Source organism: Orycteropus afer, unplaced genomic scaffold (assembly GCF_000298275.1).
Source record: "Orycteropus afer afer isolate SDZICR_OR568_19922 unplaced genomic scaffold, OryAfe1.0 scaffold00626, whole genome shotgun sequence".
In the NCBI taxonomy this organism is placed as follows: Eukaryota; Metazoa; Chordata; class Mammalia; order Tubulidentata; family Orycteropodidae; genus Orycteropus; species Orycteropus afer.
Genome location: NW_006922213.1, coordinates 283,735 through 297,500, shown reverse-complemented (window position 1 = coordinate 297,500; position 13,766 = coordinate 283,735).

Sequence of the window (13,766 nt, the reverse complement as noted above, 5' to 3'; positions counted from 1 at the left end):
CTCTCCTCACCTGTATCCCTGGGGCTGACTGCTCTTCTGTCCGGGTTCAAGGCTTTTATCCCCCTTCTCCTGCTCTTCCGGCCTGCTACTCTGGCGTCCTTGCGTTGTCTCTCCTCACCTGTAACCCTGGGGCTGACTGCTCTTCTGTTCAGGTTCAAGGCTTTTATCCCCTTTCTCCTGCTCTTCTGGCATGCTACTCTGCTGTCCCTGTGTTGTCTCTCCTCACCTGTAACCCTGGGGATTCAAGATATTAAAAGTTAAAGAATGAACTTGGCCCAACTCTCCCCTTCTCCAGATCAAGAAAACAAGCCTGGAAGTATATAAAACTCTCTCCCAGTTAAGACTGCTCTTTCTTTCAACCCTTTCATTGGTACAAAAAAAAAAAAAAATTAAGCAAGGAAGAAGAATAAAGAAAAGGAAAATTACTACTGGATTTAGGTGGCATGAATATACTGACAGGGCACATGAGAGCTTATCAGCAACTACAAAAACCATTTCCTCCTTCATAAGGTCACTCCAGTGTCTGTTTACCATTATCTTGAATCATTACTGCAATTCCAGGAGGTTCACAGCCCTTTCACAGACTATAGTATACCCCTTTGATCTGTGGGACCCTATCCAGGTGGTAGTTGCTCTTGTTTCAAAACAAAGGATGTCAAAATTTATTCTATCAGCCAAAAGGTGAGAGATTTTGTCTTGTGGTTTTATGAGCTCTGCCAAACACTATTTTCTTCACTTAGAAGCTTTTTCTAAAGAAAGACATATTTCTTTTATTTTTTTTAAAAGCATACAAATGGAAGCAAAATGTATTTATGACTTTGTAACCTTCTCGTATGTATGTATGTATGTTTGTGTATATACACACACACACATTTTATTGTGATTTGGGTCAAAGTTTACAGAGCAAATTGATGTTCTATTCAACAATTCATACACATTTTGTTTTACTGCACATTGATTATAATCCCCAACCTGTAACAGCACTCATCCCATTCCCTCCCTGTCTTTACTGTTTCCATTTAGCCTCCTTTTTTTTTCCTATCTCTTCTTGGCTCCTTAGCTTTTTCCCTGGGCAAATGCTGCCCTTTTGATCTCGTATGATTGATTTTTCTAAGGGGTGAGTACCTCCCTGGTGTTATTCTCCATCTTAAAGGTCTATTGTTTGGCTGAAAGTTTAGCCATGAGGCTGGGTTCAGTTCCTGGTTTGAGGGGTGACCAAGGCCCATAGTCGCAGCAGTTCCACCAGTCTCTGTCAGACCAGGAAGCCTGGTGCTTTCCATGATTTTGAGCTTTGTTCCACGTTTTCCTCTCTTTTCAGGACCTTTTATGGTGAACCCTTTCAGAAGGGTCAACAGTGGTAGCCAGGCACCATTTAGTTCTGGTCTCAGAGTCATGGAGGATGAGAGCTGTGGGGTCCATCAGTCCTTTGGACTAATTGTTTCCATGCATCTTTGACTTTCTTCATCTCACAACTTGTCTTGTCTCTGGTCATCAGTGTTCAGTTCATCAAGTCTCTTCTTCAAATGGTCTTGAAATTCAGGTGGGATGTAATCAAGGCCATGTATTGGCTCTCAGGACTTTTCTTCAGCTTCAACTTGAATTGTATATAAACAATTGATGGTCTGTTAAAGTCAGCTCCGGGCCTTTTTCTGATTGATGATATTCAGCTTCCCTATCATCTCTTTCCACAGATATGGTTGATTTGATTCCTGTGTATTCCATCGGGCAGGGTCCACATGTATAGTCACAGCTTATACTTTTGAAAAAAAGGTACTGGCAATGAAGTCATTGCTCTTGAAAATTCTATCATGTGGTCTCGGCATCACTTCTCTCAAGGCCATATTCGGACAGAGTTTCATTGCTATACATAAGGTTTTCAGTGGCCTTTTTTTTTCCCCCCCCAAAAAAAAAAAATAGAAGGCCCCATCCTTCTCCCTAGTCTCTTTTAGTCTGGAAGCTCTACTGAAACCTGTCCACCATGGATGACCCTGATGGTATTTGAAACACTGGTGGCACTGTTTCCAGTATCATAGCAACATGTAAGCCACTACAATATGACAAACTGACAGATGAGTGGTGACTTTCTTCACTTTGCTTTGGGCAGGGAGAGATCAATTGTTGCACCTTAGATGTCTACTGAAAGCTTTTAAGACCCTAGGCTTACCTAAGTAGGATATAGAACATTGTGAACTGTGTTATGTCAATTGACTTTGATGTGCCTGGAGATTTTGATGCTAAGCCCTCAGGCTCAGTGACTCATTTCCTCAAGGTGTTTGGTTATGGCTAAGTTTTCATAAATTTGCCCCCTCTATGAGAGCACAGAGGAGGAAAATTTATGAAAATGTAGTGCCTAAGGCATTTGACTACAAACCCACCAGCCACTCCTCGGAAGGAAGATTGGACAATCTACTTCTGTAGTGATACCACCTACAAACCCAAGGAGGGGTCACTATGAGGTGGATCTAACTCGACGGCAGTGAGTATGCTCTGCTATATTCATGTACATGTTTAAATGTGCATATGTAATTTGGGAGCTCTGGTAGCATAGTGGCTAAGGCACTTGCCTGCTAACCAGACGGCTGGCAGTTCAAACCCATCAGCCACTCCTCAGAAGGAAGGTTGGGCAATCCTACTTCCATAGTGATACTGCCTCGGAAACCCAAAGAGGGGTCGCTATGAGTCGGGTTTGACTTGAGGGCACATAACAACAACAACATGTAAATACATACATAGAGATATCTTGTCAAATCTCTCTATATTTGTGGGTATAGCTGCCATTTGCCTTACCATACTTCTTCAGCTTACATGTCTATGTATCCATTCATAGACTATTGCCATTACTTTTATTGCAGGATTGTACATGTAATAGTATTTACCTTTGTTGTCTTTAACTCCTGTGTTCCTCTCAGTGTCTTCTTCATCATGATCATTCTGTGCTAACCTCCCACTTATGGTATACTGCAGATTCCTTCAACTAAATTAATAGGTGACTGCCCCTCCCAAACCTTGTAACCTTCAAAGAGTGTTTCTTTCTGTGTGTAAACCTATTCTTTACTTTTCATAGTAGTTTTTTTTTTTTTTTTTAATGTGCCGTGGAGTCGGACCTGACTCTTAGTGACCCCTCGTTGGGTGTCTGAGGCGGTATCACTACAGAAGCAGATTGCCCAACCTTTCTTCCAAGGATTGGCTGCTGGGTTTGAATCACCAGCCTTCTGGTTAGCAGTCAAGTGCCTTAGGCACTACACTACCAGAGTCCTCTCATAGTAGTGGTCTCATAAAATATATGTTTCTTTTTTTGTGATTGACTAATTTGACTCAGCATAATGTCCTCCAGGTTATGTTATGAAATGTTTATCAGATTCATCCTATCTACTTCCCTAGTGATACTGCTTCAGAAACCTAAGGAGGGGTCGCTATGAGTAGTGTCCAACTCGATGACACATAACAAGAATATTCCATTGTGCTCTGGTGATGTAGTGCCTAAGGTATGTGAGTACTAGCCAGAAGGCTGGCGGTTCAAACCCACCAGCCACTCCTCGGAAGGAAGGTTGGGCAATCAATTTCCATAGTGATACTGCCTCGGAAACCCAAGGAGGGGTCTCTATGAGACTGGCTCTGACTCCACAGCAGTGTGTTTGCTTTGGTATATGTACCATAGTCTATTCATACACTGTTGATGGACACTTAGTTTTCTCCCATCTTTTTGCTACTGTTAAATCTTGTGATGAATCTAACTATGCATGTATCTATTCACATCACAGCTCTTACTTCTCTGGGATGTATACCTAGTAGTGGGATTGCTGAATCATATGTTATTTCTATTTCTAACTTTTTAAGGAAGCACCATAACATAAGGTTACACAATTTTACAGTCCCACCAGTAGTGTATGAAGGTTTCAGTCTCTCCAGATCCTTGCTAGCACTTATTTTCTGTATTTTTTAATTTTGCAAACAGTCTTGTTTTTTATTTGCATTTCTCTAATGGCTAAAGATTGCAAACATTTCTTCATGTTCTTGTTGTCTGCCTGAATGTCTTCTTTGGTGAAGTATCTGTTTGTGTCTTCTGCCCATCTATTTTAATTGGATTATCTTTTTGTCATTGAGGTGTTGAACTTTTCTATATGTTTCAGAGATAAGTTCCTTGTCCGATATGTCATTGCTCAAATTTTTTGCCCAGTCTCTAAGTTCTCTTTTTACTCTTTTAGTAAAGGCTTTTGATGGACATAAATAATTTTTAGGAGGTCCCATTTGTCTAGTTTGCCTTCTGCTGTTTCTATATTTTTAGCTATGTTTGATAATGCATTTATATTGTGTATCAGGGTCTCTAAGTTTGCCTGATTTTTCTTTGATGATCTTTATAGTTTTAGGTTTTACATTTCAGTCTTTGATCCACCTGGAGTTAGTTTGTTTTTTTAATAGGTGAGAAATATGAATTCTGTTTCAGTTTTCTGCAAATGGATATTGAGTTTTGCCAGCACCATTTGTTAAAGAGACTATCTCTTCTCAAATAATAAAAATGCTTCACGAGCTGTTACAGTTTCTCAAGGAATACTTTTCAGAGGGAACCAGAAACTCATGAACATAATAGACATTTCAAGCCTTGGAGGCCAGGAACTTGTTCTTTTTAATATTTTATACAATGCCCAAGATATATAATGTCTAAGTCATGTGGCAAAAAAAAAAAAAAAAAAAAACATGAGACTTGGAAATCAACCTAGGTTTGAATACTGACATCACCACTTACAAGATGGGTTACTCACATACTGTTTTTATCTCAAGATTTTGTGAACACTTCATTTTAAAAATATGATACACAATGTCTTAGTCTGGGTTTTCTAGAGGAGCAAAAGCAGTAAAATTTATATACAGGTAGTACCTAACTTACAACAGCTTTCTGTTCTAATGATTGCATTATAAAGTGCATTATAACACAAGTCAAATACCTCTTTTTTTTTAAGTTTTCATTATTATTGTCTTTCATTATCAGTATCATTTTAAATCCAATCTTTATTTCTCTTTTGGGGTTGGAAACTACACATAAACATCTGCAAGTAAACTTCTGAGGATACTATTAGCAAATTATGTGCTGCAACATTGTGTGTAGTACACATTACTAATGATAATATGTGACAAAAACAACAATAACAACAACAACAAAAAACCCACATGGTCCTAAGTGTACTTTGTAATAACTTGCATATATTGTAAGACCAAATGAAGAAATATATATAAAGAGGTTTACTTAAAGGAAATGGCTCACACAACCGTGGGAGCTGGCAAGTCTCAAATCCATGGGTCTGGTGGCAGGCTGGAGACCTCTGCTGGCCCATGGAGTTGCAGGGGCTGGCAAATCTGAAATCTGTAGGGCAAGTGGCAATCTGGAGATCTCTGTAGGCTTACATCCTGAAAACTAGAGGTCAGGAAATGAGAAGAGTGCAGGGTAGAGAAAGAAAGAGTCTTTGCCATAAAAGACATTTTTGTACTAGAGGCAGCCACACCCTTTCAAATGATTGGCTGATCACAACATGGAAAGTGATTACAGTGTCTGCCAAATCACTGAGAATCACTGCCTAGCAAACTTGACACATAACATTAAAAATCACACATATCTGAAATAATAGGCATTTGACAACAGTAGTTTCTCCCTGCTGTACTCCTACAAACCAAATAACCAAATTTTAAAGGGTTAGAATTTTGGTAAGTTTTTATACCATAGAATTTTATATCATTTCTGAGGCTAACTCTGAGACTTTCATGATTGTGAAATACTCGTTTCTGATTATTCTAAGCCACATTTTATTAACAAAGAGAAATTAAGTCAAAGCAGACCCAATGAGGCAAAGTGACTTGCTCAAGATCACTAGCTAGGTAGTGGTTGAATTTGGCCTGAAATAAAATTTTCCTGACTGCTGGGCTAGAGTAGTCTCCATTCTAAAAGCTGCAATCCAAGGCAATGTGTTCACTCCCAACATTGCTAAATACAATGATCATTTTAAATAGCAAAGCATTATCATTGACAACATCAAATTTCCCCTGTAATATTACCACCTTAAGTGTTAATTGCCAAAAGATACATATTTTGACCAAGTATTTCTACATATTTTCTTATACACATTTTTAATTTATTACTATCTATTGATACCTATATACATATGATATATACTATGAAACATATTATCTACTTATATGTGTTTCTGATATATTTTACTCCCTATATTCCATAAAATAACTTCATATGGCCCATATTTGGGAACTGCATACACAGTTCTTCATTGTTTTCTATTTTTGCATGTCACAGTTTTCTTCTCTAAAGAACTCTAAGGTCCTAGAAGGCAGAGGGGGGCAGATTTCTGGGAAAAAAATATGAACACCAAAGCTGTGTAAACTTCTCCATTTCCTCTTCCTTTCTGGCTGTGGTTTCAATGCCTCCCACACTTGAGGCCCAGGGCCCTCTTGCTGTCATGTTCTCTCTGGGCTTTATCCAAATCAAATTCCCTTTTCACCCTTTTTCTAGTGTAGCTACAGAGTGTGTGAAAAAGAACTCTTACCCAATTGTGAAATTAGAAGTGATCCTTCATGACTTCTACTTATTTTGTTACAGTTCTCAGAGGCATTTGCATTTTAAACAGGGGCAATTCGATATAGATTTGTTGAAGCCTATTCCAAGCCTGCATAATACTAACTCTTATGGATTGAACTTGTGTTCCCCCAAAATATTTGTCAAGTTGGCTGGGCCATCTCAGTGGTTTGGCAGTTATGTAATGATTTAATTTGGAAGTTATGAAATGATGTGATCATCTCTCATAATGTGATATTATGTGATCAGCCAATCAGTTACAAGGGGATAAGGGTGGGATGCAATACCCTTTGTCAGGTCACAGCCCTGATCCAATGTAAAAGAAATTTCTCTGGGCTCTGGCCTATGTCACCTTCTATATTATAAAAGACAAAAGGAGAGAGAAGGCAGCAGAGAAGGAGGGACATTCTGCCACAGAGAAGAGCTAGGAGCAGAGCATGCCCTTTGGACCCGGGCTCCCTATGCTGAGAACCTCCTAGATCTGGGGGTAGACTGATGCCAAGACACATCAAGATCTCTAAGGAATGCTGGGCTCATGGATGTTGAAAGGAAACAAGGACTTTACCCCAGTGTTGACAGTGAGCAAAAAAGCCCTCCCCAAGAGCTGGCACCCTGAATTTGAACTTACAGCCTCCTGAACTATGAAGGAATACACTACCACTTGTGGTAGTTCTCTTATATCACCACTAGATAAGTGACACACACTTGTGTGCACACACAGAGACAACATATCCACTCACTAAGAGCATGCTCATGCAGATAGTGTAATAAATGAATGAAAGGAATCATGCCATCAGTTTAGTGATGGAAACCGATACATTGTAAAGCAGTCACAGAAGAAATGATTAAGCATAGTTGGTATGATAGAGAAGACATTCTTAGTGATCCAAGGGAACAAATCATAAAAGTGAAATTTCTGACATCAGTAATAAAATACTAGAGAAATTGCTATTACCAAGTGAAACTGCTTTCTTGTCACACTGAAACTTTACCAAAACTACAGAAATTTTCATGCTGTTTTGCTTAATTTTTTCCTCTGCCTATAGCACCCTATGTAAGACACACACATATTCTCTCTCACACAAATAAAACCTGTGAGTTTCTATGAGTTCATCAGTGACTAGCTCACACCTCTCCTCCTCTGATTCAGATACTTTCCTTACCTTTATGAGAATTAGTGGTTCTCTGAGGTCCTCCTCCAAGTATGTTTATGACAGCATTTATCATAACATTCTTTGTACTAAATTCATTCCCACTCAGTTTAGTAGTAATTAACATGTACATTTTTATTATAAATCTTAGTTTATGAAGAACTTTTACGTATATCATCACATGATCCTAACAGCAGCTCTTTGAGGTGAGAACTGTTTATTTGTTTTTCTATCTGAGGAATTCTCCAAGATTATATAGATACTAAGTGGCTTTCAAAGCTAGGTCTTCTAACAGTAATTTCATTCCACAATGTAACTGTGAGACCATATTTTTAATATAATACCTCACTAAATTGATATCAGCATACTGTGTCTAAGTGGAGACATTGTTATTTATATACAAACTTTTTAGTTTCATTTTCTGTTCCTGTATGTTGATGTTTCCAGTAATCTCCATTGATCACATCTTGTCAATTCCTTTCTCCAAAACTACAGCTCCATTTCTGTTCCAGATAGTCTGTGGAATTAACATGCACATATGATTGTTGTTGTTGTTGTTGTTATGTGCCGTCGAGTCGGCCCCGACTCATAGCGACCCCTCCTTGGGTTTCCGAGGCAGTATCACTACGGAAGTAGGATTGCCCAACCTTCCTTCCGAGGAGTGGCTGGTGGGTTTGAACCGCCAGCCATCTGGTTAGCAGGCAAGTGTCTTAGCCACTATGCTACCAGAGCTCCCGCACATATGATTAAACTCCCTAAATTTTACAATGAAATATTGATAAATATCTTTCTGCATAATGCACTGGATCATCTTAATTTCTTATATAACTTGACTGTGCATGGTTAATATTTTAACTGGACAAAACCAAAAACACCAAACCCACTGCCATTGAGTCAGTCCTGACTCATAGCAACCCCTCCTTGGGTTTCCGAGGCTGTATGTCTACCAGGGAGCTCTGGTAGCATAGTGGCTAAGACACTGGCCTGCTAACCAGACGGCTGGCGGTTCAAACCCACCAGCCACTCCTCGGAAGGAAGGACGGTTGGGCAATCCTACTTCCGTAGTGATACTGCCTCGGAAACCCAAGGAGGGGTCGCTATGAGTCGGGGCTGACTCAACGGCACATAACAACAACAACAACATGTCTATGGAAGTAGATTGCTCGGTCTTCCTTCTGAAGAGTGGCTGGTGGGTTTGAACCGCCAGCCTTCTGGTTAGCAGTTGAATGCCTTGGCCCCACACCACCAGAGTTACTTTAACTGGACAAGTTTTTTCAAGTGTAATAATTCTTTTGTTTGTTTTTTACCCCCACGTATGGAATGATGAAATTTAAAGCAGAACAGAGCTTAAAGAGTATCTAGTCTTGAGGTGCCACTTAATTGAAACTGGAGCCTAGAAAAATTGTTACATTAGTGGAAGAAATCTCTCTATAATCTAGGTGATAGGCTAAAAATTATGTAAACAGAAAAAAACAGATTAACTTTGCAGCTAATTTTTTATTTCTCCTACCATATGCATTTCAGGTTCTTGTTATAGAAATACTTACAAAATATTAAGCATTATTAGTGATAATAATAAAAATTAAAAGTATAAAAAGTAAAAAAAAAAAATGTAGTAAAAAAAGAGGTTCTGGGAAAACAATTCTCCATGCTATTTCCACATATCTTGTGCTGAACTATCTTCCCATGGATGTCTGCAAAAAAATCCTGGAAGCCAGATACAGTGTATGCCTAAGAGCCAGAGGAGAGTTCCTGAGTAGTGCAATATGTTAAGGCACTTGGCTGCTAACCATTGTTAGGTGCCACTGAGTTGGTTTCAACTCACAATAATTCCATGTACAACAGAACAAAATATTGCTCAGTACTGCACCATCATCCAATCATAGGTGTTTGAGCCCACTGTTGCAGCCTCTGTGTCAATCAATCTGGTTGAGAGTCTTCCTCTTTTTCCCTGACCCTCTCCTTCACCAAGCATGATGTCCTTCTGCAGGGACTGGTCCCTCTTGATAACATGTTCAAAGTACATGAGACAAATTCTTGCCATTCTTGCTTCAAAGGAGCATTCTAGCTGTACTTCTTTTAAGACAGATTTGTTTGTTCTGGAAGTATTTGGCATATTCAACATTCTTTCCCAACACCATAATACAAAGTCATTGATTCTTCTTCAGTCTTCCTTATTCATTGTCCTTCCTTCATGGTAAAAAGAACTCCTGTACCTCCAGCCATCACTTTGGTGTTTATGGCAGAAAGAGGGGAAGACGTGTACTGGCTGCATCTGTCACTTTAACTAGGAAAGCATAAGCATTCTCAGAAGTCCTCTAGCCAAAGCTGAGTGCTGAGGCCACCCCATACTGTAACAGAGACTGGAGAGTGAACCTTTAGCTTTTCCAGGCTCTTTAGTGCTGACAGGTAAGAGAGAAGGGCATTGAGAATGGAGGAAAATTTAGATAACCAACATTATCTTCCTCAGGTAAAATTACTTTCTTTTTTACAATGGGTCCTATATATGTCAAAATTTCTATCAACATAAGACAGTAATTTGAAACTCAGTTCAGCATTTCATTATGATTATTATGTTTCCTAATTTTAACAGATGCATGGTTCTTTTCTAGCATTTTCAATTTTTTTTTTTCTTCCCTAACTTTCTAGGATGGGACTAAAATAAAATGACTTAAGCTTTCAAGTGAGAGTGGGAAAAATCTAAAAGCCAACAGTGACAAATTACTTTCAACTTCTCTTCTGCTCATTGTTCCTCCACACCCAAAAAACATCTGGAAAACATCTTCACATCTATTGACATTTTAAAATGGATACATTTGACCAAAGTCCATGTGTTTTCCTCTGACTCCACGAGCATTGAATACTTTTTCTTCAAAAACTGAAAATTTTCTGTCTTTCCAATTCATCATTTATACTATCAAAAAGAATATTCTTAATGGAGAATTAAAACTCTTTTCCAGTTTAATCTTCCACAATCAATGCCTCTGGAAGCAGCTGTCAAGAAATCAAATGACGTATTGCATTGGGCAAATCTGTAGCAAGTTATCTCTTTAAAGTGTTAAAAAGCAAATATGTCACTTTGAGGACTAAGGTGTGCCTGACCCAAGCCATGGTACTTTGAATCGCCTCATATACATACAAAATCTGGACAATGAATGAGGAAGATTAAAGAATAATTAATGTCTTCAGATTTAAAGAGGTCTTATGCAGTTTGCCTGATAAGATAACATCATTTGATTTCTTGACTGTGTTGACTGTAGATCCAAGTAAAATGAAATCCTTGACTTCAATCTTTTCTCTTTTTATCATGATGTTGTTTATTTGTCCAGTTGTGAATATTTTTATTTTCTTGATGTTGAGGAGTAATTCATATTAAAGGCTGTAGTCTTTAATCTTCCTCAGTAAGTACTTTGAGTCATCTTCATTTTCAGCAAGCAAGGTTGTGTCATCTGCATATCACAGGTTGTTAATGAGCTTTCTTTCAATTATGATGCCACGTTTTTCTTCATATAGTCTAACTTCTTGGATTATTTGTTCAGCATAGATGAGGAAGTATGGGGAAAAGATATGACTCTGACACACATTTTTCCGAATTTTAAACAATGCAGTATCCCCTTGTTCTGTTCGAATGACTGCCTCTTGGTCTATGTTCAGGTTCCTCATGAGCACAATTAAATGTTTTGAAATTCCCATTCTTCATGATGTTATTCATAATCCACACAATGGAATACCTTTGCATAATCACTAAAGCATAGGTAAGCATCTTTCTGGTATTTTCAGCTTTGAATCAAGATCCATCTGACAATAGCAATAATATCCTTTGCTCCACACAGTTCTCTGCAGAGGTACTGCTGAAATCATTTTTTTATTATCTTGAGCAAGATTTTACTTCTGTGTGACATTAATGATATTGTTCAATAATTTCCACATTCTGTTGGATCACCTTTCTTTGGAAAGGTTACAAGCATGGATCTATTCCAGCTGGTTGGTCAGGTAGAGGTCTTTCAAATTTCTTGGCACAGATGAGTGAGCACTTTCAGCATTGTATCCATTTGTTGAAACATCTCAGTTGGTATTTCATCAATTCCAGGAGCTTGTTTTTGCCAATGCCTTCAGAGTAGCTTGGACTTCTTCCTTCAATAATATCGGTTTTTGAGGACATGCTACCTCCTAAAATGGCTGGACTTTAATCAATTCTTTCTGATACAGTGATCCTGTGTATTACTTCCATCTTCATTTGGTGGTTCCTGTGGGGTACAAAATTTTACCCATAGAATCTTTCAATATTGCAACTTCAGGTTTGAATTTTTTTTCTTTAATTCTTTCAGGTTCAGAAATTCTGAGTGTGCTCTTCCTTTGTGGAAGAACTCCAAGGTCTTTGCACATTTCATAATAATACTTCATTTTGTTTTCTCGAGCCACCCTTCGAAATCCTGTTTAGCTCTTTTACTTCATCATCTCTTCTATTCACTTCAGTTACTCTATGTTTATGAGCAAGTTTCAGAGTCTCTTCTCACATCCATTCTGGTCTTTTTTTTTCTTCCCTGTCTTTTTAATGACCTTTTGCTTCCTTCATGTATGATGTCCTTGATGTCATTGCACAACTCGTCTAGTCTTTGGTCATTAGTGTTTAATGCATGAAATCTATTCTTGAGATGGTCTGTAAACTCAGGTGGAATATACTCTCATAGATTTTTCTTAAAATTGAACATGCATATGAATGATTCATGTTCTGTTCTAAAGTCAGCCCCTGGCCTTGTTCTGACTGATAGGTTGGAAGTCTGAGTTCATCCAGAGACACATCAGAAGAAAGGCCTAGTGATCTACTTCCAAAACATCAGCCATTGAAAATCCTGTGGAGCACAGTTCTACTCTGACACATATGGGGTTGCCATGAGTTGGTATCAACTTGATGAACATTTGTAAGTAGGTGCATAAGGGCACAAGACAGACTTCTTTTTTTTTTTTTTTTTCCCTCTATCAGGATATTAAAGGTAGAGATGTTCCTTCTTTTTCCTAGAGACATTCCAGGATAATAATTTCTCTTTCAGGAGAGGAGGTGGGGCTATTGTCCCAGTTGTAACTATTAGTTTCCATCACATTTTTGACAAATGGCGATCTTACATATAACAGAACAAAATTTTGCCTAGTTCTGTGCCACCCCATGATCATTGGTATGAGTCCATTGTTATGTCAATCCATCTTACTGAGAGTTTCCCTTGTTTTCACATCATGTCTTTTTCTAGCAAATGGTCATTCTTGATGTGTCCAAAGTAAGGAAGCCAAAGTCTCCTCATTATTGTTTCTTATGAGCATTCTGGCTGTACTTCCTCCAAAACTGATTTATTCATTCTTCTGAATCCACAACATATTCAATATTCTTCATCAAAAATATAATATAAATGTCAAGTTTCCCTCTATCTTCTTTTTCATTGCCCAGGTTTCATATGCTTATAAAAGTGATTGGAAAGACCATGGTTTGGGTTAGGTGCCTCTTAGTCATCAAACTAACATCTTTGCTTTTTTAAAATTTAAACAGGTCTTTTGAACCAGATTTTCCCAATGCAATACATTGTTTGATTTCTTGATTGCTGTTCACCCAAGTAAGAAGCCATGGTGGGGCAGTGGGTAAGGCATTTGGCTGTTAACCAGGTCAGTGGTTCAAACCTTCCAGCTGCTCCATGGGAGGAAGATGAGTTACTCTACTTCAGTAAAGATTTACAGCCTTGGAAATCCGATGGGGGTTTCTATGAGGTTTAATTGACTCAACAGCAATGGGTTTGACACAAGAAGAATAAAATCATTGACAATTTTGATTTTTCTCCATTTATCAGAAATCATCAAAAGAAGATTTAAGGAACTCAGAGTCACTGTACCTAAAGAATTGGTTGACATGCAACCATTTCAGGCAGACTATGTGATTGAGAACCACTTGTCCTGAAGAAAGAAATTCAAGCTACACCAAACTACTGGTGAAAAACAAGTCTCCAGGAATTAATGGAATATCAATCAAGATGCTTTGACAAACATACACCATT